Below are 25,303 nucleotides of genomic sequence, written 5' to 3'. Positions count from 1 at the left end.
TGATATGTTGCTCATAAGGAGAGTTAATCCCATGCCAGTTAGCTGAAAGACACAGACAAGTTGTTAAGTTGTAAGACACAAAAGTTGTTATAGAAATACAGACACATTCATATATTTCTGGTCTATACAAAAGTGAAACCGTTTCAGAATTGTAGGACCCGCATTAAGCCAGCTTGTAACATCCTGTCTGTAGGAACAAGAAGGGTGGTGACTATTCAGGGAGAACAGAGGATGTGGACATCATACTGACAGAAAGAAAACTGACAGCAAGACCTCAACTCTGGATATGAGGAGAGCAGACTTCAGGTTGTTCAGAAAACTACTTAGTAAGGTCCCCAGGGAAGAAGCTTTTCAAGATGCTGGGGACCATAAGTGTTGGTCACTTTTTAAGTACCACCTATTAAAAGCACAGGACCAGGCAATTCCAAAATGCTGAAAATGTAGTAGGCAAGGCAAAAAGCGAGCTTGGCTGAGCAGGGATCTTCTTCTTGAACTAAAGTGAAAAAAGAAAGTTTATAGTCAATGGAAGCAAGGTCAGGCATCATGGGAGGATTACAGAGATGCTGCTTGCCACTGTAGGGAGGAAATTCGCACTGCCAAAGCTCAATTAGAATTGAAGCTGGCCAATACTGTGAAGGACAATAAAAAAGGCTTTTTTAGATATATTAATGGCAAAAGGCAAACTAGAAATAACATTACTCGATGAGCATGGTCACCTTATTAACAGGGACATAGACAAAGCTGAGACGTTTAATGCTTTCTTCGCCTCAGTCTTCGACACCAAAGATGGACTCGGGAGGGGGGCATTGCCCTGGGCTAGAGAACCATGGAACCATGGCTGTGAGAAAAAAACCTCCCAATGAATCCGGAACTTGTATGGGATTTGCTACTTCAGCTAGATCCCTACAAGTCATTGGTACCTGATGGGATTCATCCAAGGGTACTTAAAGAGCTGGCTGATATAGCAAGACTTCTCTCCATGATTTTTCAGTGCTCCTGGGAATCTGGAGAGGTCCCAATCGATTGGAGGCTGGCAAACGCTGTCCCAATCTACAAGAAGGGCAACAGGGATGACCCTGGTAACCACAGGCCTGTCAGCCTCACTTCTGTTCCTGGCAAAATCATGGAGAAGATTATTCTGGGAGTTATCGAAAAACATCTGAATGACAATGCAGTCATTGGTCTCAGCCAGCACAGGTTCATGAGGGGAAAGTCCAGCTTAACAAAATTTCTTTCTACAACAAGGTTACCCACCTAGTCGACCAAGGGAAGCCTGTCAATGTGATATTTTTGGATTTCAGGAAAGCCTTTGATACTGTCTCTCACAGTATCCTCCTGGACAAGATAGCCAGCATACAGCTGGATAAACACACAGTACAGTGGGTAGGCAATTGGCTAATGGGCCAGGTTCAAAGGGTTATAGTAAATGGGGTTATGTCGGGCTGGCGACCGGTCACTAGTGAGGTTCCACAAGGATCCATCTTAGGGATGGTACTCTTTAATGTCTTCATAAATGACTTAGACACAGGACTTGAGGGAATACTAAGCAAGTTTGCTGATGAGACAAAAATGGGTGGAGCCATTGACACTGTCAAGGGTAAAGAGGCCCTGCAGAGGGACCTAGACAAATTGGAGAACTGGGCAATCACCAACCACATGAAGTTCAACAAGGGCAAGTGCCAGATTTTGCACCTAGGACATAGCAACCCTGGCTGTACATACAGACTGGGGAACAAGAGCAGCTCCGCAGAGAGGGACCTAGGGGTTCTGGTCAATGACAAGTTGAATATGAGCCAACAGTGTGCCCTGGCAGCCAAGAGGGCCAGCCGTGTCCTGGTGTGCATCAAGCACAGCATTACCAGCTGGTCAAGGGAGGTGATTGTCTCACTCTGCACTGGTGTGGCCTCACCTGGAGTACTGTATGCAATCCTTGGAGCCACAGTATAAAAAGGATATAAACCTACTGGAGAGCATCCAGAGGAGGGCCACAACATTGGTGAAGGGTTTGGAGGGAAGCCGTATGAGGATCGGCTAAAGTCACTTGGTCTTTTTAGCCTGGAGGAGACTGAGAGGGGACCTCATCACAGTCTACAGTTTCCTCACAAGTGAAGGAAGAAGGGTAGGTGCTGATCTCTTCTCTCTGGTGACCAATGACAGAACCCGAAGAATGGCAGGAAGGTGTGCCAGGGAAGGTTTAGGTTGGATATTAGGAAAAGCTTCTTCATCCCAAGGGTGGTGGAGCACTAGAACAGGATCCCCAGGGAGGTAGCCACTGCCCCAAGCCTATCAGTATTCAAGAAGCAATTGGACAATGCCCTCAGACACATGGTGTTGGGGGACGGCTCTTTCTCTGTGCCACTGCTGGGGAGGTCAAGGGTCCACAGGCAAGCTTTTGTTCTCTTTTGACCTCGTGGGTCAATGATATTGTGTTTCGAGCACAAGCTGCTGTCTGGGACAGAGAAGCGGGGAGAACAACACGGTGTTCAGAAGGTGAGCTGCACATTGGTGTTGCTAAATGGTGAGAAACTGCGCTGTGTACCTCTTGTTTTGTATATTTCTTTCATTACTATTATTTATGTTTTGGTTTGTCTTGTGTTTGTTTGTTGGTTTTTTTTTGAGGGGGGAGGTGTTTTGTTGGTATTTTTTTGTTTTGCTGTTTTATTTTTTTGTTTGTTTTTCCTATTTTCACTGCTCTTATCCCAACCCATTAATTTTGCTTTTTGGTTCCTGATTCTCCTCCCTGTCCTCCCAGGAGTGGGGGACGAATGAGTGAGCAGCATGTGGTTTTAGTTGCCTGGGGAGGGGGGACTGGGACTAAAATACAACAGCAGTTTTTGGTACCTCAGCCTCTGGCAGTGACTTCGTTCAGGCATGAAGGAAAGATACCCCTTCAAGGAAGATGTTACTTATCATCCAGGCAAGTTGACCAACATGAAGAGAGCTATCTGGTACTTGAGGGAATTAGCTGTGCTGAAGGAGATTTATAATGATCCAACTAACGAGCATTTACCCACAGATCCAGATGAAGTCCCATGCACACAAACCATGTGGTGGAAGTTCCTGCGGAATGCACCATCATTGTACACCAGCTTATTAGCAGTAATGTCCTGGAAAGAAGGCGATGAACAAACGGTGGATAAATTGGCTGGCCAACTCTTGCAGTATGAAGGAAGTCTCTCTTCCCTACAGGCCTGCGTCTTGACTGTGCAGAAACTGCCAGATATGTTAGCTGAGAAACTGTTCCAAGAGCTCCCCGCCTGTACGGACTAGTATCTCAGCTATTCAAAATGAGCGTGCCTCAGCTCAAGACAGAGAATATAAAGGGTATACAAAACAGGACACACTGTGGTCTTTACTGCGTGACCATGGAGAAGACATGAGGAGGTGGGATGGAAAACCTACCTCAGTCCTGGAGGCACGGGTACATGACTTGCAAGGAGAGATTCTGCCAAGAAAAATGCCGCTCCAATTTCTAGTGGGCAGCTCCCCAGACAGAGTAGAAAGGCTGATCTTACTTCTGATCCTTTTGAAGGGGCTTCTGATTCATTCTTTCTCATTCATTCTTGCAAAAAGTAAGTAATGAATACTGTGACCAGGACTAAAGAGGCCCTGCCTCCAGCCAGGTGGAGGAGAGGGACAAGCGGGTTTATTGGACTGTGTAGATTCAATGGCCTGGCACATCAGATCCAAAAGAGTATTAGGCTCTAGTGGACACCAGTGCACAATGTACCCTAATTCCATCCAATTCTGAAGAGGCAGAACCCATCAGTATTTCTGGAGTGACTGGGGGATCCCAAAAGTTGACTGTATTAGAAGTTAAATTGAGTCTAACTGGGAAACGGCAGCAGAAGCACCCCACTGTGACTGGCCCAGATGCTCCATGCATCCTTGGTATAGACTACCTCAGAAAAGGGTATTTTAACGATCCGAAAGGGTACTGGTAAGCTTTTGGCAGAGCAGCCACGGAAACAGAGAACATTAAACAGCTGTCTATCTTGCTCAGCCTCTCGGAGGACCCTTCTGTTGTGCGGTCGCTGAGACTCAAAGAACAACAAGTGCCGATTGCTACCATGACAGTGCACCAGCAGCAATATTGCACTCTCTGATTCCCATCCATAAGTTGATTCATTAACTGGAAAACCAAGGAGTGATCAATAAGACTCACTCCCCCTTTAAAAGCCCCATATGGCCAGTGCAGAAGTCCAATGAAGAGTGGAGACTAACAGTAGACTATCACGGCCTGAATGAAGTCACACCACCATTAAGCGCTGCCATGCTGGACTGCAATATTAGCTGGAATCAAAGGCAACTCAATGGTATGTTACAATTGACATTGCTAACGCATTTCTCTTTATTCCTTTGGCAGCAGAGTGCAGGCCACAGTTTGCTTTCACCTGGAGGGGCGTCCAGTATGCTTGGAATCAACTGCCCCAGGGGTGGAAACACACACAGTTCTACCATTTGCCACAGATTAAGTCACTGGACTGCACTGGAACAGTGCAAAGCTCCAGTACACCTGCATGGCATTGACAACATCATTGTGTGGAACAACACAACAAAAAAGTTTTTGAGAAAGGTGAGAGAATAATTCAAATTCTTCTGAAGACCAGTTTTCCTATAAAACAAAGTAAGGTCAAGGGACCTACATGGGAGATGCAGTTTTTAGGAATAAAACAGTAAGACAGATATCGCTAGATCACAATGGATGTGATCAATGAAATAGCAGCTATTTCTCCACCAACTAATAAAAAGGAAACACAAGATTTCTTGAGCATTGTGGGTTTTTGAAGAATGCACATTCCAAGCTACAGTCAGACTGTAAGCCCTATCTATCAAATGACCCAGAAGAACAATTTCAAATGGGGCCCTGAGCAACAACAAGCCTTCGAACAAATTAAGTGGGAGACAGTCCATGCAGTAGCCCTTGGGACAGTCCGGGCAGGGAAAGATGTTAAAAATGTGTTCTACGCTGTAGCTAGGGAGGAATGGCCCTATTTGGAGACTCTAGCAGAAAGCACCAGGGGAGACTCAAGGTCGACCCCCGGGGTTTTGGAGTCGGGGATACAGAGGATCTTGAGGCCCCCTATACTCTAACTGAAAAAAAGATATTAGTAGCATATGAAGGGTTTAGAGCTGCTTCAGAAGTGGTTGGTACTGAAGCACAGCTTCTCCTGGCACCTCAACTACCAGTGCTGGGCTGGATGTTCAAGGGAAAGGTCTCCTCTACACATCATGCAACTGATGCTACATGGAATAAGTGGGTTACATTGATCACACATCAGGCTCAAATGGGGAACCCAAATCACCCAGGGATCTTAGAAATGATCACAGACTGGCCAGAGAGTAAAGATTTCAGAATATCACCAGAAGAGGTAATGAGTGCTGAAGAGGCCCCACTGTATAATAAACTACCAGAAAATGAAAAGCAATATGCCCTGTTCACCGATGGGTCCTGCCATATTGTGGGAAAACATCAGAGGTGGAAGGCTGCTGTGTGGAGCCCCACATGACGAGTCACAGAAGCCACTGAAGAACAAGGTAAATCAAGTCACTTCGCAGATATGAAAGTCATCCAGCTGGCTTTAGATATTGCTGAATGAGAAAAATGGCCATTACTTTATCTCTGTACTGTTTAATTGATGGTGGCGAATGCCCTGTGGGTGTGGTCACAGCAATAGAAGCAGGGCAACTGGCAGCATAGAGACAAACCCATCTAGGCTGCTGAATTATGACAAGATATTGCTGCCCGGCTAGAAAACCTGCCTGTAAAAGTACGCCATGTAGATGCTCATGTGCCTGAAAGTTGGTCCACATCAAAACAACATATAGACAGTCACTGAGGGGAGCTCCTCCAGAGCCAACCTGGCCTGCAGCAGACAGGCAGATCTTGACGCATTGAGGGCTTTCCTGAGGCAGGGAAATGCCAGGGCAGCAGAGAGACACACCAGGAGCTGGCAGCAATCTCACGGGAGATGCTGATGAGACCTGGACATTGCCAGAGCAACAGTGACCATCCTCCACGCCTATAAAAAGCAGTCTAGGAAGCGCTAGCAACCAGGAGCACTGCAAACAGAGCACGATGCATCAGTCACAGCATGGTGTGGCAGTTTGCATGGTAGTTGACGCAGAAGGGAATGCAGAGAAGCGCTGCCGGCTCAACCAGGGAGCAACGTTATCCACCCAGTAGAAAGCCATGGCTTCTGTAAGCTTGGCACCCTCCACAAGTGATGCAGCTGCCCAGACCGAGATCTGGTGGGAACATGCTGCCAGCAAGGTTTCATGCTGCAGGGTGTGCCCTGCTCTTACACCAGTATTGGATGGCAGCAGTAAGCACACCTATGGAAGGTATGCCCAGGTAGAGGAACTCCTCCGCTTAGTGACAGAGCTCCAGGAGAAGAGATAGACTACTGGAGTCACACCCTATCTTCCCTGAGGCAGGCTCAGCAGGTAGACAGAGCACATGATACAGAGGACTCCCTATCCTCTCTCTGCATGGCAGAACATGATGACTCAAGGGACAGGAAACGATGGAAACATGTTCCTGCCCAGTGCAGCAGGGAACCTTCCCAGGTTCCCTTGCACAACAGGTATGAGGCTCTGCAAGTACAACAATAATAAGGATAATGGTTCAACTAAAGTTGAAGGTGCCAGCAGAGGTTAAGCTGGTCTACACCCTCCATCAAAACTGCTTCTATACAGAAAAAAAAAAAAAAAAAAAAGATGGGTTGTTGTCATAGGAGACTCCCTTCTGAAGGGAACAGACAGCCCAATACACAAACCAGACCCACTTCTTGGGGAAGTCTGCTGCCTCCCTGGGGCCAGGGTTAAAGATGTGAAGAGAAAACTTCCTGCCCTGGTAAGGCCCTCAGATTACTATCCATTATTGATTTTTAAGGTAGGCAGCAATGAAGTTGCAACGGGAAATCTGAGAGCAATCAAGGACTTCAGGGCCTTGAGATGACTGGTTAAAGGATCAGGAGCACAAGTAGTGTTCTCCTCTGTCCCTACAGTTGCAAGAAATTATAAGAGAAGATACAGAAAGACCCAACAGATCAGTACCTGGCTGTGGGACTGGTGTCACTGGCAGAATTTTGTGTTTTGATCATGGGTCAGTTTACATGACAGCAGGCCTGCTGGTGACAAACAGGCCACATGGGTCTCAAAGGGGGAAAGGAGAGGAGTTAGCAGGACTCATTGAAAGAGCTTTAAACTAGATTTGAAGGGGGAAGGGGAGAAAACTGGGCTCACCAGAGACAAATCCAGGGAAGGAATGCCAACGTTTGGGGGTCAGGGTGCTAGCAAGGCCCTTCAGTCTGCCATCTCAGTGGAGATAAGGGATGGACAACCATGTGGTATGAAGATGCAAGGGTTATTGATGTGTTAGAAAACACAGAAATGCCTGAGAGGGGTCACGAAGCAACTAGGGCTTCTCTCTCCAAAAAAAGGTGGCAGGATCAATAGCTTAACTGAAGTTCATCTATAGAACAGGAGGAGCTAGAAGCCATTGTGCAGCAGAAAAACTATTATATTTAGTCTCCTTCTCTGGAGACATTCAAAAACCGCTTGGACATGTTCCTGTGTGACCTCACCTAGGCATTCCTGCTCCAGCAGGGGGATTGGACTAGATGATCTTTTGAGGTCCCTTCCAATCCCAAACATACTGTGATACTGTGATATAGTTGCCATCAAGGAAACACGGTGGGATAACTCACACAACTAGAGTGCTGCAATGGATGGCTATAAACTCTTCAGATGGGATAGACAAGGAAGGAGAGGAGGCGGGGTAGCCATGTATCTTAGGAAGAAGTTTGACTGTCTAGAGCTTCACGATGGTGATGAAAGGGTCAAGTGTTTATGTGTAAGAATCCAGGGGAAGGCCAACAAAGAAGATATCCTGGTGGGAGTCTGTTATAGATGACCCAACCAGGATGAAAAGGCAGATGAAATATTCTGCAGGCAGCTGGGAGAAATCTCACAATTGCTATCCCTTGTTATCATGGGGGACCTCAACTTACCTGATTTCTGCTGAAAATACAATAAAGCAGAGAGGAAACAGTCTAGGAGGCTCCTGGAGCGTATGTAAGACAACTTCCTGACATAGCTGGTCAGTGAGCCAACAAGGGAAGGGGCCCCACTGTACCTGTTGTTTGCAAACAGCGAAGGACTTGTGGGCAATGTGATGGTTGGAGGCCATCTTGGGCACAGCGATCATGAAATGATACTTCTCTGTTCTTGGAGAAGTAAGGAGGAGGGGTCAGGAGGAGGAGGGGTCCACTACCTTGGACTTCCAGAGGGCAGACTTTGACCTGTTTAGGATGCTGGTTGACAGAATCCCTTGGGAGGCATTCCTGAAGGGCAAAGAAGTCCAGGAAGGCTGGACATTTTTCAAGAAGGAAGTCTTAAAGGCACAGAAGAAGGCCATCCCCATATGCCAAAAAATGAGCCAGTGGGGAAAAAGACCAGCCTGGCTGAACAGAGAGCTTCGGCTAGAACTCAGGAATAAAAGGAGAGTTTATGAACTTTGGAAGAAAAGGCAGGCAACTCAGGAGGACTTACAAGGATGTTGTGAATTTATGCAGGAAGAAAATTAGAAGGGCAAAAGCCTAACTAGAGCTAAATCTGGCTACTACCATAAAAGGCAAGAAAAAAATATTTCTATAAATATATGAGCAACAAAAGGAGGACTAAAGGAGCAGGTCCATCCTATAGTGGACACAGAAGGAAACATAGCAACAGAGAACAAGGAAAAGGCTGAGGTACTTAATGTCTTCTTTGCCTTAGTCTTCAACAGTAAGACCAATTGTGCTCTGGGTACACAGCCCCCTGCACTGGAAGACAGTGACTGGGAGCAGAATGAAGCCCCCATAATCCAAGGGGAAGTTGTTATCAACCTGCTACATCACTTGGACATGCACAAGTCTATGGAGCCAGATGAGATTCACCCAAGGGTTCTGATGGAGCTGGTGAGGTGCTCACCAAGCCACTTTCAACTATTTATCAGCAATCCTGACTAACCAGGGAGGTTCCTGTTGACTGGAGGCTAGCAAATGTGACACCCATCTACAAGAAGGGGTGGAAGGAAGATGCAGGGAACTACAGGCCTGTCAGTCTGACATCAGTGCCAGTGAAGAATATGGAGAAGATCATCTTGAGTGCCATCACATGACATGTGCAGGACAACCAAGTAATCAGGCCCAGTCAGCATGGGTTTCTGAAAAGCAGATCCTGCCTGACTAACCTGATCTCCCTCTATGAAAAGGTGACCTGCTTAGTAATGCAGGAAAGGCTGTGGATGTTGCCTACCTAGACTAAATAAATAAATAAATAAAGCATTTGACACCATTATCCACAGCATTCTTCTGGAAAAACTGGCTGCTCATGGCTCGGATGGGCATACTCTTTGCTGGATAAAAAACTGGCTGGACAGCTGGGCCCAAAGAGTTGTGGTAAACAGAGTCAAATCCAGCTGGCAGCCAGTCACAAGCAGTATTCCCCAGGGCTCAGCATTGGGGCCAGTTCTCTGCAATAACTTTATCAGTGATCTAGACAAGGGGATCGATTGTACCCTCAATAACCTGGCAGATGACACCAAGATGGGTAGGAGTGTTGATCTGCTGGAGAGTACAAAGGCTCTGCGTTGGGATGTGGACAGGCTGGATGAATGGGCTGGGGCCAATTGTATTAGGTTCAACAAGGTCAAGTGCCAGGTCCTGCACTTAAGTGACAACAACCCCATGCAACACTACAGGCTTGGGGAAGAGTGGCTGGAAAATCACCCAATGGAAAAGTACCTGGGGGTACTGGCCAACAGCCAGCTGAACATGAGCCAGCAGTGTGCCCAGGTAGCTAAAAAGGCCAACAGCATCCTGGCTTGTATCAGAAATAGTGAAGCCAGCAGGACTAGAGTAGTGATTGTCCCCCTGTACTCAACACTTGTGAAGCCGTACCTTGAATACTGGGTTTGGTTTTGGGCCACTCACTACAAGAAAGACATTGAGGTACTGGAGTGAGTTCAGAGAAGGGCAATGAAGCTGGTGAAGGGTCTGAAGCATAAGTCTTATGAGGAGCAGCTGAGGGAACTGGGGCTGTTTAGTCTGGAGAAAAGAAGGCTGAGGGGAGACCTTATCACTCTCTACAACTACCTGAAAGGAGGTTGTAGCATGGAGGGTTTTGATCTCTTCTCCCAAGTAGCAAACAATAGGACAAGAGGAAATGGCCTCAAGTTGCACAAGGGGAGGTTTAATTTGGATATTAGGAAAAACTTCACTGATAGGGTTGTCATGCTGCTCAAGGAAGTGGTAGAGTCACCATCCCTGGAGATGTTTAAAAGACACATAGATGAGGTTCTTAGGGACATGGTTTAGAGGTGGACTTGGCAGTGCTAGGTTAACAGTTGGACTCGATGATCTTAAAGGTCTTTTCCATCCAAAATTATTCTATAATTCTATAATAAGCAGGCAGATCAGGCTGCTAAGATCCCAGTGGCTCAGATGGATTTGGGCTGACAATACAAAGGTGAATTATTTCTAGCTCAGTGGGCCCATGATGCCTCAGGTCATCAAGGAAGAGATGCAACATAGAGATGGGCTTAAGATCCAGGGGTGGACTTGACCATGGACACTATTGCACAAGTTATCCATCCATATGAAACATGTGCTGCAATCAAGCAAGCCAAGCAGTTAAAGCCTGTATTGTATGGGAGGCGATGGCTAAAGTATAAATATGGGGATGCCTGACAAATTGACTATATTTTACTTCCAGAAACCTGCCAAAGGCAAGTGCTATGTGCTTACAATGGTGGAAGCAACCACAGGATGGCTGGAAACATATGCCATGCACCATGCCACTGCCCATAATATCACACAGTATCACAGTATGTCTGGGATTGGAAGGGACCTCAGAAGATCATCTAGTCCAATCCCCCTGCCAGAGAAGGAACACCTAGATGAGGGCACACAGGAACATGTCCAGGTGGGTTTTGAATGTCTCCAGGGAAGGAGACTCCACAACCCCCCTGGGCAGCCTGTTCCAGTGCTCCATCACTGTCACTGAAAAGAAGTTTCTTCTCAAATTTCAGTGGAACCTCTTGTGTTCCAGCTTGATCCCATTACCCCTTGTCCTATCATTGGTTGCCACCAAGAAGAGCCTGGCTCCATCCTCATGGCACTCACCCTTTATATATTTATAAACATTAATAAGGTCCCCCCTTAGTCTCCTCTTCTCCAAACTAAAGAGACCCAGCTCCCTCAGCCTTTCCTCATAAGGGAGATGCTCCACTCCCTTAATCATCTTTGTTGCCCTACGCTGGACTCTCTCCAGCAGCTCCCTGTCCTTCTTGAACTGAGGGGCCCAGAACTGGACACAATACTCCAGATGGGTTCTCACCAGGGCGGAGTAGAGGAGAAGGAGAACCTCTCTCGATCTACTAACCACCCCCCTTCTAATACACCCCAGGATGCCATTGGCCTTCCTGGACACAAGGACACAGTGCTGGCTCATGGTCATCCTGTTGTCCACCATGAGCCCCAGGTTCCTTTCCCCTACACCCCTAATACTATCCTGGGCCTTGAAAAGCAAGACAAATAGTGACATGGCACCCCAGAAAGAACTGAGTCAGAAAACAGGACTAATTTCCAAAACAACCTCATAGACACCTGAGCCAAAGAGCATGACATTGAGGGGGTATATCACTTCCTCTTTCAAGAACCAGCCTCTGGGAAAATTGAATGGTACAATGGACTGTTAAACACTACACTGAGAGCAATGGCTGATGGAACCTTCAGAAATTGGGGTTCAAATCTAGCAAAGGCCATCTGGTCAGTCAACACTAGAGGACCTACCAGTCGAGCTGGCCCTGCCCAATCAAAGTTTCCACATATTGTGGAAGGGGATAAAGTCCTTTAGGTACACATGAATAATAAGTTAGGGAAGACAGTCTGCTCCTGCCAGAGATAATGTATTTTCCATTTGCATCCCATGCATGTAGATGGGAAGAAAATCATGCTTTCATGCAAGGGCGAAAACTCATGGACTCCACACAATTCAATATGAATTCAAGCGAAGCCGTTTATTACAGAAACAAGCCTCCTTATATATGCATTTATTTCCTGATCATGCGTCCATGCTCCAAGCATGCATTAGCTGATTGGATATTGTCCATGTTCACGAGCTGTCCACGCGCCTGAGTCTCACTGCTGTTTTTCAGCCTTCGGGCTGGCCTTGAGATTCCTTTGGCTAGTTCAGAAATAAAACTTCATCTAATAGAAACCCATCCACACAACAACCTCAAGAAAATCCCTCAAATCTCCCACAATTCCACCTTTTTGTTTTTGAACCAGCCAGGCCTTGTTTACAATGCGCGGAATCATCTTTGAAATACACTGCAGCATACAACATATGATTAAGAACAATGATTACAGTTACATATAATGTAGCTAAGCCTTACATAATAAGATCAAACAACTACCCACCATTTGTCAAACCCTAATTCTACTATGACAATCTTATGAGACAAACTAACCCAGCACGTTGAAGTACTACGAATAGATCCAGAATGATTAAACAAGTTAATACAACATCTTTCTCTTAAATTCATCACAACCATGTCCTTACGGTAACAACAAAAATCTATAGCAACACGATTTTGAAATGTAACATGCCTAATACCATCGACATCTACTATTAATTGAGTTAGTATCTCAGTGGTTAGATTAGCCCGTTTAAAAGACCAATAGCTTAACTTTGATATGTTTCCTAAAGCTTTACTGTGGGAAACTGCAGCAGGTCTGTGGAATCCTTGACAGAAAATATGAGAGTAGAGATCAGCCTTGAGATATTAAGATTTACCCTTGAGAAGGATGGGAGTAAAGGAGTATCCGGAGAGAGGAGAGATGTACCCGTGAGAGAGAAGGGGATAGAAGAATAACATGGATGATAGGAAAATTAACCAATAAGATGTTAGTGCTGTAACTTGTAACCTATAGTGAAAAGACACATGAACTGGTAGAATTGTATAAAAATGCACTTGTAGCAATAAATGGCATCCATTACTTTCATCTTGAAAGAACTTGATCCATGTCGTTTGTCCGTCTCAACTGCGACATATGGTGACCCCGACGTGATCCTGCCTGAAGAGGATCTCGCATGACAAGGTGACAGCGTGAAGCTGTGAACAGCCGAAGAAGAGCTGTGGAGACGGAGCCCGGTACAGCTGATAAGAGCAGCCGAGGAGAGCTGCCGAAGATCCGGATCGATTGAAAAGACACCTCGCTAAGGAGTAGGTGAGCTACCGGGAACAGGGAGGGTGAAACTTATCTAAAGAAGAGGGTACTATATTATCCACGTGGAAGCTGCTTCTCAAGAAGCAGGGTGTTAGCTTTCCGGAACTGACTTTAAGAAAAATGTTACTATGGGGCAAAGCACAAGGTTTAGAGGTTAATCCTGTGACAGCATTTAGTGTGTCACAATGGATGGATTTGGGGGATAAACTGCTTGACAGTGCTACCCAAGGGTCCAAGGAAGCAACTGAACTGTTAACGACATGGCACTTGTTATTAGATACTCTAAAAGAGTTAAAACAGCAACAGGCAGAGGCGGTGGAGGGGGATGGTCTTCCTGGCTCTCCTGGGCCAGATTTGGAGGAAAAAGCAAGATTAAGTACTACTCCGACCTCCCCTGTTACTAAAGATTCTTCAAAACCGCCCAAGTCCGTATTATCTGACACGGATAAGGATCCACGGCACTTAATTGGAAAGTAAAAAGGAGTAAAGGAGGAGCGTACGCATGTGTGGCCCCGAGATCAGAAAAAAGTTATAAAAGACTCGTATACATATGTGTGGCCCCGAGATCAGTTAAAAGCTATGAAAGACTCACATGAAAAAACAGCGTTGGGTTATAAACAATCTCGGGAGGGGCCCTCGAAACACCGGTCAGAGCGGGGTGTTCGGCCGACTGCTCCGCTGTCGTTAATCACGGCTCAAACCTCTCCTCTACCATCATCAACCGCGGTTCCGCCGTCTGCGTCACCACCATTGATCACAGTTCAACCCTCTGCCCCGCCGCTATCAGTCGCGGAAGAAAAAAAATGGACATTTTTTTTTTCCTATCCCCCCTTGCCTGGAGACTTAGGTGGGGAGGACCCCCCCGTGGTGAGCCAGACCGAGCCAAATAACGTAATTCCTATGGATTTGGGTCCCCCCAACCTGCCCCCGCCTCCCTCCCACACTGCTGAAAAGCGAATTCCTGAGGGTGGGGGTAGAGTTTCAGACCGTAAACCGAACTTACCAAAAAGCTGGGATTTACCCCCAGTTTCGATTACAGTTAAACCACGGGACCCTGTGCGTTTCTGGAAGAGACACTAATTGACACACCACAACTACAGGCACGATAACTTTCTGAAATCCTGAGGCAGTCAACAGACCTCGCATATCACGCTATGATAAAGGTACCTGAAACCGACAAAGCAGCCAAATCATTTGCAACTATAATCAGGGTCCCAGTGAGAATTACATGCAATTTATTGACCATCTTCAAGAGGCCATCAATAAGCAGGTGGAAAACTTAGAAGCTAACGAAGCATTGGTGCTGAAATTAGCAGTAGAGAATGCTAATGTTTGCTATCAACATGTTATCTGCAAGTTTTACAGTACATGTTATGTGTTTCTGTGTATTGCCTCTCTGAAAATCAAGCAGCTTGTTAGGAATGTGAGTTAATTGTTTTACTAGTTGTTTTTCAGTGCGCCGTAAAACTCTCTCCCCATTTTTCCCAGTCATGCTGCAAGCAGCCTGTGTTTTCTACCCCTCCCTCCCCCTTCTCAAGGTTTTTACTTGCAAGATGGGGTCAAGAATATTTCTTTTCAGTTGTGTTCCTGAAAAATCAGTATTGGGAGGTGTTTTAAAACTTAGGAAAGCACTCGGAATTATGAGGAAGGAAGATCTTGTTAAATACTGGAATCAGTCTTCACTGCTGTTTATGTTAAATGATTGGGAAAAGTGTCCGGGGAATAGAATCTTGAAGTATAACACCTTGTTGCAATTAATGTTGTTTTTAAGGTGAGAAGAGCAGGACAAAATAAATCTCTACAAGAGATCATTAGATCATTACAGACAGTTTTACAGCTGGAACGGTTTGAACGTCAAGAAGCTGAGAGAGAGTTAACTGATAACACACAGGTCACAGTAAACTTGCTGAAATCTGCAAGATGCTTTCCTCATTAACCTGTTTTCTTTGTGGGTATCGGTTTAAGCATGTTGCAGTTTTGGTAGGTCTTTGTTATATGGTACGACAAGTTCACCGTCTGTTAAATTATGAGAATCCGTTGACTCAAAATGTGCGTTTTGTGATAATACAGAAGATCATAAGTAATTTAGTTCTTTACTGCGTGAATGTGATGGTAAAATTTTGTGTGTAGTAGCTGTTATTTTTTTTCTTTTCTCTAGCATGCTACCTTTATTCCGGCATTCAGACTTGCGCAACTCTGTGACAGGCTGTGTCTCATCTCGGTGTGCTGGATTTGGTTTTTCCGTATGCACACCGTGTACAGAATCCTGGTTTTGGAATAACAGCTGTAGCGCACCAGATGAGACACTAAAAAAACAAAACAAAACAAAACAAAAAAAAGGCCTTGCCCAGTCCAGCTCACTGCGGGGGCCGATGGGGCTCCAGTGCACACTGACCTATTTTGTCAGGGAGACCCAGAGGTACCTCCACCTGGCTGAGCAGTAAGCGGCCCAAAGGTGCAACGCAAAAACTTGAGATATTGTCTTAAATTGGTGTAACTGTGATCCATCTGCTTATTTGAACTTGGTATATGGTTTTCATATCTGAGCTCAGTATTTTAGTTTGCATATTCATATTTGGTACCAAAAGAATCTTGTTTGGGGAGATAATTACAAAATGGGAACCGGTTCCACTGCTAAAATTCCACCTTGCCTCCCCTTAGGATGCATCCTTACACATTAGAATGATTGCTTATATTGTTAGAAAAGCATTTAACTTGTTAAAATGCTATGATAGCTGTGAATTTGGAAGAGGTTGTATTTAAAAATTGCTAGAATATTAACTGATTTGGATCTAGGAAAATAGACTAATAGATTTACGTTTGTTATACTGGTTTATACTGTTTTTTTGACATCTCTAAATTGTAAAAGGTAAATGGAGCTAAGGAATGTAACTATTTCTGAGCTACTTGAAATTGCATATAAAGTGTAGTTGGAATGAAATGGGTAAACAAAAGAGCAAAATATCCCAGGCCTATGTGCAGCTCATTGTAACTGAGAAGTTTCCCAGGGCCTCCTACTTCGTACCAGCCATTATGCCAGCTGCGTGACCTTGGTTATATCTAAAACTGCAGCAGGAAGAGAAAGAAAAAACAACTGGAAAAACCTGGCTGCCCGCTATTAAAACAGAGAAAAGGGGGCTTTACTCCCCCCGCTCTGTCCTTTTATTTTCCCTGAAGTATTGTCATCCATTTTTGTTGTGGCACTGTGTTGTTTTTCGGCTTTGAATCAGGGGTTGTTGGTGTTGTTTATTTTTGCTTCTGTCTTGTTTCCTAGGTTTTGGCACATCTAGGGAAAAGAGCTCATAATTTTACCTCCTTGCTGAAGTCAGTCTTTTCACACTGGTCAGCTTTGGGGGGTCACAGTGTTCAGTGCTTCTCTGGGTCAGACTGGTACTGATTTGAGTGTGGAGTGGAGCCAGACTGGTTTGATGTGGAGTTCAAACTGATGTGTTTTCATGCTGGGCTGTACGTCTTGCCATCTCAAATGGGGGCGAGAGGGAAGTTTTATTCCCCCCCGCGCCCCTCCCCCAAGCAATATTCCTGCTAGAGAGCTGTAATACTGCATGAAGGAGTCTGAGGGTGAAATTTAAAGGCATCACCAGTGGATCCATAGTTCTAATGAAACTGGAAAATTAAACCAAAAATTTGTTAATAGACTTATTCTGCGGTAATTAGTTGTAAGTGACTTCTTAGTAAATTCACCATGCTAGTTTTTGAGGTCATGAGAGAGAATGAAAGAAAGGCCATTTTTTGAGACCAATGGAATGCCAAATCTGGAACAAAGTTTAAATACATGAATTCTTATAGTTGTTCGAAACTCCTATACCTCTCCTAGGTTAAGATTTGTTAAGTAAATTGTAAGCTCAAATAACGTTTTCTGAGAATTCTGTTTAGTTGCATAGCCTACAAGAAGCTGCTTGGATGGCGCAGATCTGCTGCAAGTCAGAAATCTCCAAGGAAATTTCAAATGCTGTATTTCCACTAGTATTAACAGCCAACGTTTCGATAAAGCAAATACTACACTGATTGATCTGAAACAGGACTTCGATCTGGTAAGGGAAAACAATATCCAATAAATATGACAGCCAAAATGGAGTTGGAAACTTTGAGGAATAAATTTATGACAACCTTACAGGTTGACTGTATTCGATTGGACTTGCAGATTTGTCTATTTATAGCTACAACATAGAAACAACCTGTGGCTATTGTGGAACAGTATGATGAGATTGCTAGCAGACTGATATACTGCTTGTTACTCTGATCAAGAAAAGCAGGGAATGAATTTAAGTTTCAATAGGCCATGATCCTTTTGTCATATATGTACCATTTGTGAAATTTAATTCTGATTTTTTTATTTTAGTTGTAATCTATGTCTTTGTAAATTGCACTAGCTGGTTTTCTTAACAGCACAGCTTTTGGTATGCATAAATGTAAAATGTAAATTGCTGCAGAACCTGCAAGTCTTTAACATCAGGTCATAGGCCATACTTGTATTTGGTCTGATTCTACATACTTGCAAAGTTTTTGTCGATGGATCTGGGAAGTCTCATAAAGCTGTAGTGGTTTGGCGGGAAGATAACAATTGGCATCATTCTGTAAAAATTATTGAAGGTTCAACCCAATTAGCAGAACTTGGCACAGCTTTACATTACTTAGAGCTTTTTAAGGAGGAACCTCTAAATTTGATTTGTGATTCTGAGTACGTAGTCAAGGTCCAATGCACATATCTGATTCTGAACTGTGTTTTTTGTTTTGGTTCTGTTCTTTTTTAAAACAAAAAGGGGGGAGAAGTAGGGAAAACACCACAAAACCAATTGTCAAAAGCATTGTATGTGATGAAATACTTTGCAAGTGTGACCCAAAACCATGCTAAATCAGAAAGAACCTACATTAGTTATGGCCAAATCACTAGTTAATGGTCAATGGAAAAGGCCACATCAATTGATAACCTGGGGGAAAGGTTATGCTTGTGTCTTTACAGATCAAGGCCCGCAATGGTTGCTGGCACGAAACGTGAAACCTGTGCTATCTTCCTGACAATGATTGTTGCAGCTGCTGTGTTTTGGATGCCTGCACAGACAAAGACTAACATGTGGATTACTTTAGCCAACATGACTGGCCAGGACTCCATATGCCTAGCTATGACATCTCCGGAAAACCCATTCCACACATGCTTGGTTGGCATCCCCCTTGATGACTACAGCAGCATCACACGACTGTTTCAAATAGTGGTCGATGCAGAGGCATTGCAACGAACTGTAATAATACTAACATGGCACCTTGGATTAATTGCCTCCTAGAAGTAGACATTGAACCACAGGAACTGGAATTGCTGGCATCTGTGCCCATGTACACTTGTATCAACCTGGTTTGTGAAAAGTGTCAGAACAATATACGAGAACATGAATGGATAAACTGCAAAATATTAATGCTACCCTTGGTGACTATAGAAATGAAACTCGTTGGTGCAGTGCCTCGCAGAAGAATCCAAGGGATGTCATTGATAATGTGGGAACAGCGACCCCAAAACCTCCTGTATGGTGTATTCTTGATCTGTGGAGATAGAGCCTGACCAGGAATTCCTTCTAATGCTGTTGAAGGACTGTGTATTTTGGGACTATTAACTCTCTTAATGCCCAATGTATCTATGATAATAGATCACAGAAGAGCAAGACGAGAAAAACACTTTTTGCATGTATATGAGTCAAAATGTGATGATAATGTAGATTTTTGGGGATCAAGGTTAAGGGTTTTAGGATCTCTTGTATCTGGTGTTGGCACAGCTAAAAGCTTTAAATATTTTAGAAAAAATAGGATGCTGGCTAGTTAAGCAAACTAACAGAACTTAAAAGGCTTTAAGTGGACTTTTTTTTTTTTTAGATGTAGATTCTGTAAGACATGCCACATGGCAGAGTAGGGCCGCGATAGATTTTTTGTTATTAGCTCAAGGACATGGGTGTGAAGATTTTGATGGGATTTGTTAAATAAATTGCTTAGTGGTTGAGGGTTTTTAGGATGGTTGTTATCAGTAGTGAAAACAGGACTGATCATTTTGATGATTGTTGTGGTTGTGTTACTAATGTTGCCATGCATGATTTCTCTGCTGCAAAGGGCCCTGCAGTGGACAATGAGGGCAGCACTTTTAGCACAAATAAAAAAAGGGGGAATTGTGGGAAACTGCAGCGGGTCTGTGGAATCCTTGACAGAAAATATGAGAGTAGAGATCAGCCTTGAGATATTAAGATTTACCCTTGAGAAGGATGGGAGTAAAGGAGTATCTGGAGAGAGGAGAGATGTACCCGTGAGAGAGAAGGGGATAGAAGAATAACATGGATGATAGGAAAATTAACCAATGAGATGTTAGTGCTGTAACTTGTAACCAATAGTGAAAAGACACATGAACTATTAGAATTGTATAAAAATGCACTTGTAGCAATAAATGGCATCTATTACTTTCATCTTGAAAGAACTTGGTCCATGTCGTTTGTCCGTCTCAACCGCGACAATAGGTCTAATTTTGCTTGAGTTTTTCATGGTTCTTATCCGATCTCGGGGCAACTCGTACACATACTCTTTTTCCTGTTAACTTTTCAAAAAAGAAAAATGCTGCAGACCCTCATCCTCATCCGAGTCATCAGATAACGCGGACTTGAATGGTGCTGGAGAATCGTTGGTAACAGGGGGGTTCGGAACAGTGCACATTCTCGCCAATACTTTCTACCATCATAATTATTCGTATAAGCTGAGTCCCCAGGAGCACCCCCTTTCCCATTACGATCATCATGACTGCATTGCCAACTGTTGGATTCACTCGGTATTAGCTGATCTAATCTGTCACACAGTTCTGTTGTCCAGTTCTTATCCAGTGACTCCTCCTGCTCTCTCGTGGAAGTTGGAGGATTTAAAGGCAGTAAAGGCAGGTACAAATTGGTAAAAGGACTGATAGTATACTTGTTTACGACCTTGGCATTCTCAGCTTTCACGGGTTCTTTGGGCAAGTTGTCTGACTCCAGTCCTTTGGACTTGCTATTCTCATCAGGGTTGGGCTATGGTACAGGAAGCCACCTGCTCAGCATTTTTCCTCCCCCCGCCCCAGACTGCTGAACCATCGGGGGTGCCGAAAGCACGGCAGGGGATGGAATAGGGAGGGTATTGAAGGCATGAAACAGGTAAACTTCACAGCAACTTTCAGGATACTTACCAGGTTGCAAAGCTGCAAAAATTCCGGCAGCAGCAGACCGTTCAGCCTTAAGATCTTTTAACGTAGTGATTATAAGCTTCCATGTAGTTACTAATGATTTAGCTTCTTTATCTCCATTGCTGACTTTATCCCATAATTTCTGCCCTATATCGTCCCAAAGTTCAAGTTTTGAGTCACTAATGCTTGTAACAGTCTTTTCAGGGTTTAATTGCTTCACTGTACTAATTATCAGTTTCCAGGTGGTTACAAGGCCGAGAATATATTTTTCACTGTGACTGATTGCCTTCCACAACACCGTTCCCACTTTTTCCCAAGTCTCTATTTGAAAAACTCCTAACAGGTCAGCAGGAAAGACATTGCCTCTGTACCAAATTAATAGTCTTTTGAGGTTACTCTCCTCATACTTCACCCCTCTCTTAGAGAGAATATGCGAGAGGAGCTGCAGTATTTCTTCTTCTTCTTTAAAAATATTCTGCCCCATCTCCTCTCGCGCCCAGCTGCTCACCTCTTTGGGTGTCCATTGCATCAATATCTGATCCTTTATCCCTCCTCTGTTGCTTCTGTAGCAATCAATCAGGAGTCACACAGCCCGCAGACTATGTCCCGGTCACGGTCCAGCCGAGCCGTTCCAGCTGGGGCTCGCTCCCCGCAGCAGTCGTCCGCCTTCCTTAAATTCTCCTTATGGATCACGTCAGGGTCACCACTTGCGAGGGCGAAAACTCATGGACTCCACACAATTCAATATAAATTCAAGCGAAGCCGTTTACTACAGAAACAAGCCTCCTTATATATGCAGTTATTTCCTGATCACGTGTCCACGCTCCAAGCATGCATGAGCTGATTGGATATTGTCCATGTTCACGAGCTGTCCATGCACCCGAGTCTCACTGCTGTTTTTCAGCCTTCAGGCTGGCCTTGAGTTTCCTTTGGCTAGTTCAGAAATAAACCTCCATCTAATAGAAACCCATCCACACAACAACCTCAGGAAAAACCCTCAAATCTCCCACACTTTCATACAAAGAAGTGCATTGTTTTTAGAAGCATCAGTCACAAGATGCATCCGGACAAAACCTTTACAATGACACTGTTGGTCAGGAACACTCCTATTTGTTTTTTCTTCTCAATTAACAACATGCACCCTCTGCAATGCAGACACCTCTCCGTTTCTCTCCTATTTCTCAGAAGGTCAGTCTGCTCAGACAGTTCCTTGGATGTTCAGGTTCTGCAGACTTCAAAAATTTGTCTTTTACCACACCTCAAGCTACTTGCAACAACCAACCACAAAATAAGTTTTAGAGCCCCACAATGAGGATAAACCCCAAATACTGAACCAAAAAAAAAACAGAAAGAAAAAAAAAACAGGAAAAAAAAAAAAAACAGGAAAAAAAAAAAAACAGGAAAAAAAAAAAAACAGGAAAAAAAAAAAACAGGAAAAAAAAAAAACAGGAAAAAAAAAAAAACAGGAAAAAAAAAAAAACAGGAAAAAAAAAACAGAAAAAAAAAAAACAGAAAAAAAAAAAACAGAAAAAAAAAAAACAGAAAAAAAAAACAGAAAAAAACAAAACAGAAAAAAAAAAAACAGAAAAAAAAAAAAACAGAAAAAAAAAACAGAAAAAAACAGAAAAAAAAAACAGAAAAAAAAAAACACAGAAAAAAAAAAAACACAGAAAAAAAAAAAACACAGAAAAAAAAAACACAGAAAAAAAAAAACACAGAAAAAAAAAAACACAGAAAAAAAAAAACACAGAAAAAAAAAAACACAGAAAAAAAAAAACACAGAAAAAAAAAAACACAGAAAAAAAAAAACACAGAAAAAAAAAAACACAGAAAAAAAAAAACACAGAAAAAAAAAAACACAGAAAAAAAAAACACAGAAAAAAAAAACACAGAAAAAAAAAACACAGAAAAAAAAAACACAGAAAAAAAAAAAAACAGAAAAAACAAAAAAAAAAAAAACAGAAAAAACAAAAAAAAAAAAAACAGAAAAAAAAAAAAAAAACAGAAAAAAAAAAAAACTGGCTGCCTGCTTTCAAGGGGGTGAAAGGGGGGTTTTCTCTCCCTCCCACTGCAGAAATGTTGTAATACTGAATGGAGCAGTCTGAGGGTGATATTTAAAGGCATCCCTAGCAGATCCATAGTTCTAATGAAACTGGGAAATTAAACCAAAAATTTGTTAATAGATTTATTCTGTGGTAACTAGTTGTAAAAGACTTCTTAGTAAATTCACCGTGATAGTTTTTGAGATTGTGGAAAAAAAAGAAAGACCGACCATTTTTTTGAAACCAATGGAATGCCAAATTTGGAACAAAGTTTTAACCAATGAATTCCTGTATTTGCCAGAAAGCCCTATACCTCTCTTGGGTCAAGATTTGTTAAGTAAACTGTAAGCTCAAACAACATTTTCTGAGAATTCTGTTCAGTTGCATGTCCCATAAGAAGATGCTTGGATGTTGCAGATCTGCTTGCTGCAAGCAAGAAATCTCCAAGGAAATTTTGAATGCTGTATTTCCACTAGTATGGGCAGCCAAAGTATCGGTAAAGCCAACACTACACTGATAGAACTCAAACAGTAGTTCAATCCAGTAAGGAAAAACAATATCCAACAGATATGACAGCCTAAATGGAGTTAAGAGGCTTTGATGAACAACTTTATGACAATCTTGCAAGTCCAATCAAATGCAGTCAGCCGGTAAATTTGTCTATTTATAGTTACAACACAAAAACAACCTGTGGTTATTGTAGGACAGTATGATGAGAATGCTAACAGACTGATATACTTGGAAAGGATTGTTTTTCCCAATTCTTTCAATAAAATTATTAGTCAGCTTCTAGAATTGATTGTTATTCTGACCAAAACACACAGAGAGTGGATTCAGGTCTTAATAGGCCATGACCCATCTGTCATATATGTACCACAACATATCAAAACTGACAACGGTCCTGGATACACTGCTAGATCCACGCAATATTTTTTACAGCAATGGGGTGGTTCGCATGTCACAGGTATTCCACATTCTCCTGCTGGACAGGCTATCATTGACCGAGCGCATTCCACACTGAAACAGATGTTATTAAAACAAAAAAGGGGGAATATGATGCCTCAAGAACAATTAGACAATGCAACATATACTTTAAATTTTTTTAATTGTACCATGCCTCCCTCCTCTACCACAGCAGTGGAAAAACACTTCCGTGTTCTAGATTGACTATCTCAGAGACCAAAGGTTTTATACCAGGATCCCCTGCACAACAGTCAGTGGCAAGAGCCTGTAGAACTAATCACCTGGGGGAGGGGGTATGCTTGTGTTCTTCTTCCAACAGGACCAAAGTGGCTTCTTGCAAAATGCGTTAAACCTTTCTATGAGTTGGACAAACACGACGCAGGACCCAGTAGCAGAGATGCAGCATCTGTCCCTGCAGCAGAGGGCAATGAAGAAACAGAAGAGACCAAAGAAAGAGGCCAGTGATGTTACCTGGGAGCAGCTAAAAAGTTACAGCAAAATGCAAGTACTATGATGGCAGCAGCAAGCCCTTGATTAAAGTTAACACCTTCTTAGCCTAGTTGGCTATCATCTCCTACAACAGTGCAGTAACAATGACACGCAATGGGTAGGTGTTGCATGGATACCACCAGAAGATCAGATGCTGATAACAAGAATTGTATTAAATTTATATAAACACAGCAGTATATTATTGAGACCACTCCTGTATGTATTTCTGAGAAACCTATTAACAATTGTTTGTCAGAGAAGTTCCATCTGTTTTATCAGTGATGGGGGGATGGAGGTGTAGTTCAGAGTAATTTGGCTTTTGTTTCCATTCTGGGTCTTAATGTGTAAGGTATCTAAAGTAACCACAGAAGATGTTTTGAGCTTGTAAATTAGAGGTACTAGCACATCAGAATTGTATAGACTACTAACTGGTAAAAGAAATCCTTCAATGCATTTGTTTTCCTTATTAGGATAACTAACCAGCTTTCTCCGATATTTGTAATTGTTGTAATTTGTATTATTCTATTCTATTGTAAATTTATTTGTAATGATAATGTATAACAAGAAAATGACACATAGGGTATGATGATCCACAGTGGGCATTCAAACTCACCAACAGAATGCCCCCTTTTGACTTTGGAGGCAAGAGGTGACCGCACCACTCCAGAGTAGTTTGTCAGATGACTGTGGTCACAGGGTAGATTGTGTGCCAGTTGCACATCCCCCTGAAATCTAGAGCCTTCAATGAGGAGGTTGATGGCTCTTTAGCACCTTCTGTGCCCCACTGTGCCTGTCCCCACGTATATACACCTAGAATGGTACCACGGTGTTGTCAATCAGCTTCACCTCTACCAACTGATGGGTCAAGAGGTGGGACCCTCGGTCAATTAACAGGGTCCTTAACAAAGGAGGTGCCCAGACTAGCTGAGAAGCTTCTGGACTATGTTGTAATGCCCACAGCTGCATCTGGCCAAACTATGAAACGGGGTTCCTGAAGAAGACACCCTTTGAGTGGTCTTCTTGGAGCTGCAGGTCTGTAAACTGGAGTCCTTTTCTTAGACAGGAACACTATCTAAGGAAACTTCCTGGGATTAAGAACACCTCACCTATTCATTTGGGTGAGTGACTATTTCTTGTGAGTACCCTGAAGTAAAAGGCCTCTAGTTTTGTTTCTTGTGACTACATGCATATTGTGGATCCTCATTATTCTTATGTTATTGTATTTAAATAATCTCCTTAACTGATATCTGAACCAGTATTTTCTGTTATCAGAGTGCTAAATATGTGTAATACCACTGAAATTGAGTTACAGTGTTTATGAGTGAAATCAA

General features: G+C 43.3%; 1 protein-coding gene across 15 annotated transcripts in view; it reads right to left on the bottom strand.

Annotated features, from left to right (window-relative positions):
- Positions 1-25,303, bottom strand: part of LOC135577076 (protein FAM219A-like) — a 182,421-nt gene that overhangs the window by 152,639 nt on the left and 4,479 nt on the right. The window lies entirely within an intron of this gene.

The sequence above is a fragment of the Columba livia genome, chromosome W (assembly GCF_036013475.1).
Source record: "Columba livia isolate bColLiv1 breed racing homer chromosome W, bColLiv1.pat.W.v2, whole genome shotgun sequence".
NCBI classification, from domain to species: Eukaryota; Metazoa; Chordata; class Aves; order Columbiformes; family Columbidae; genus Columba; species Columba livia.
The sequence above is the reverse complement of the archived record's forward strand: the minus strand, read 5'-3'. Positions and strand labels throughout refer to the sequence as shown.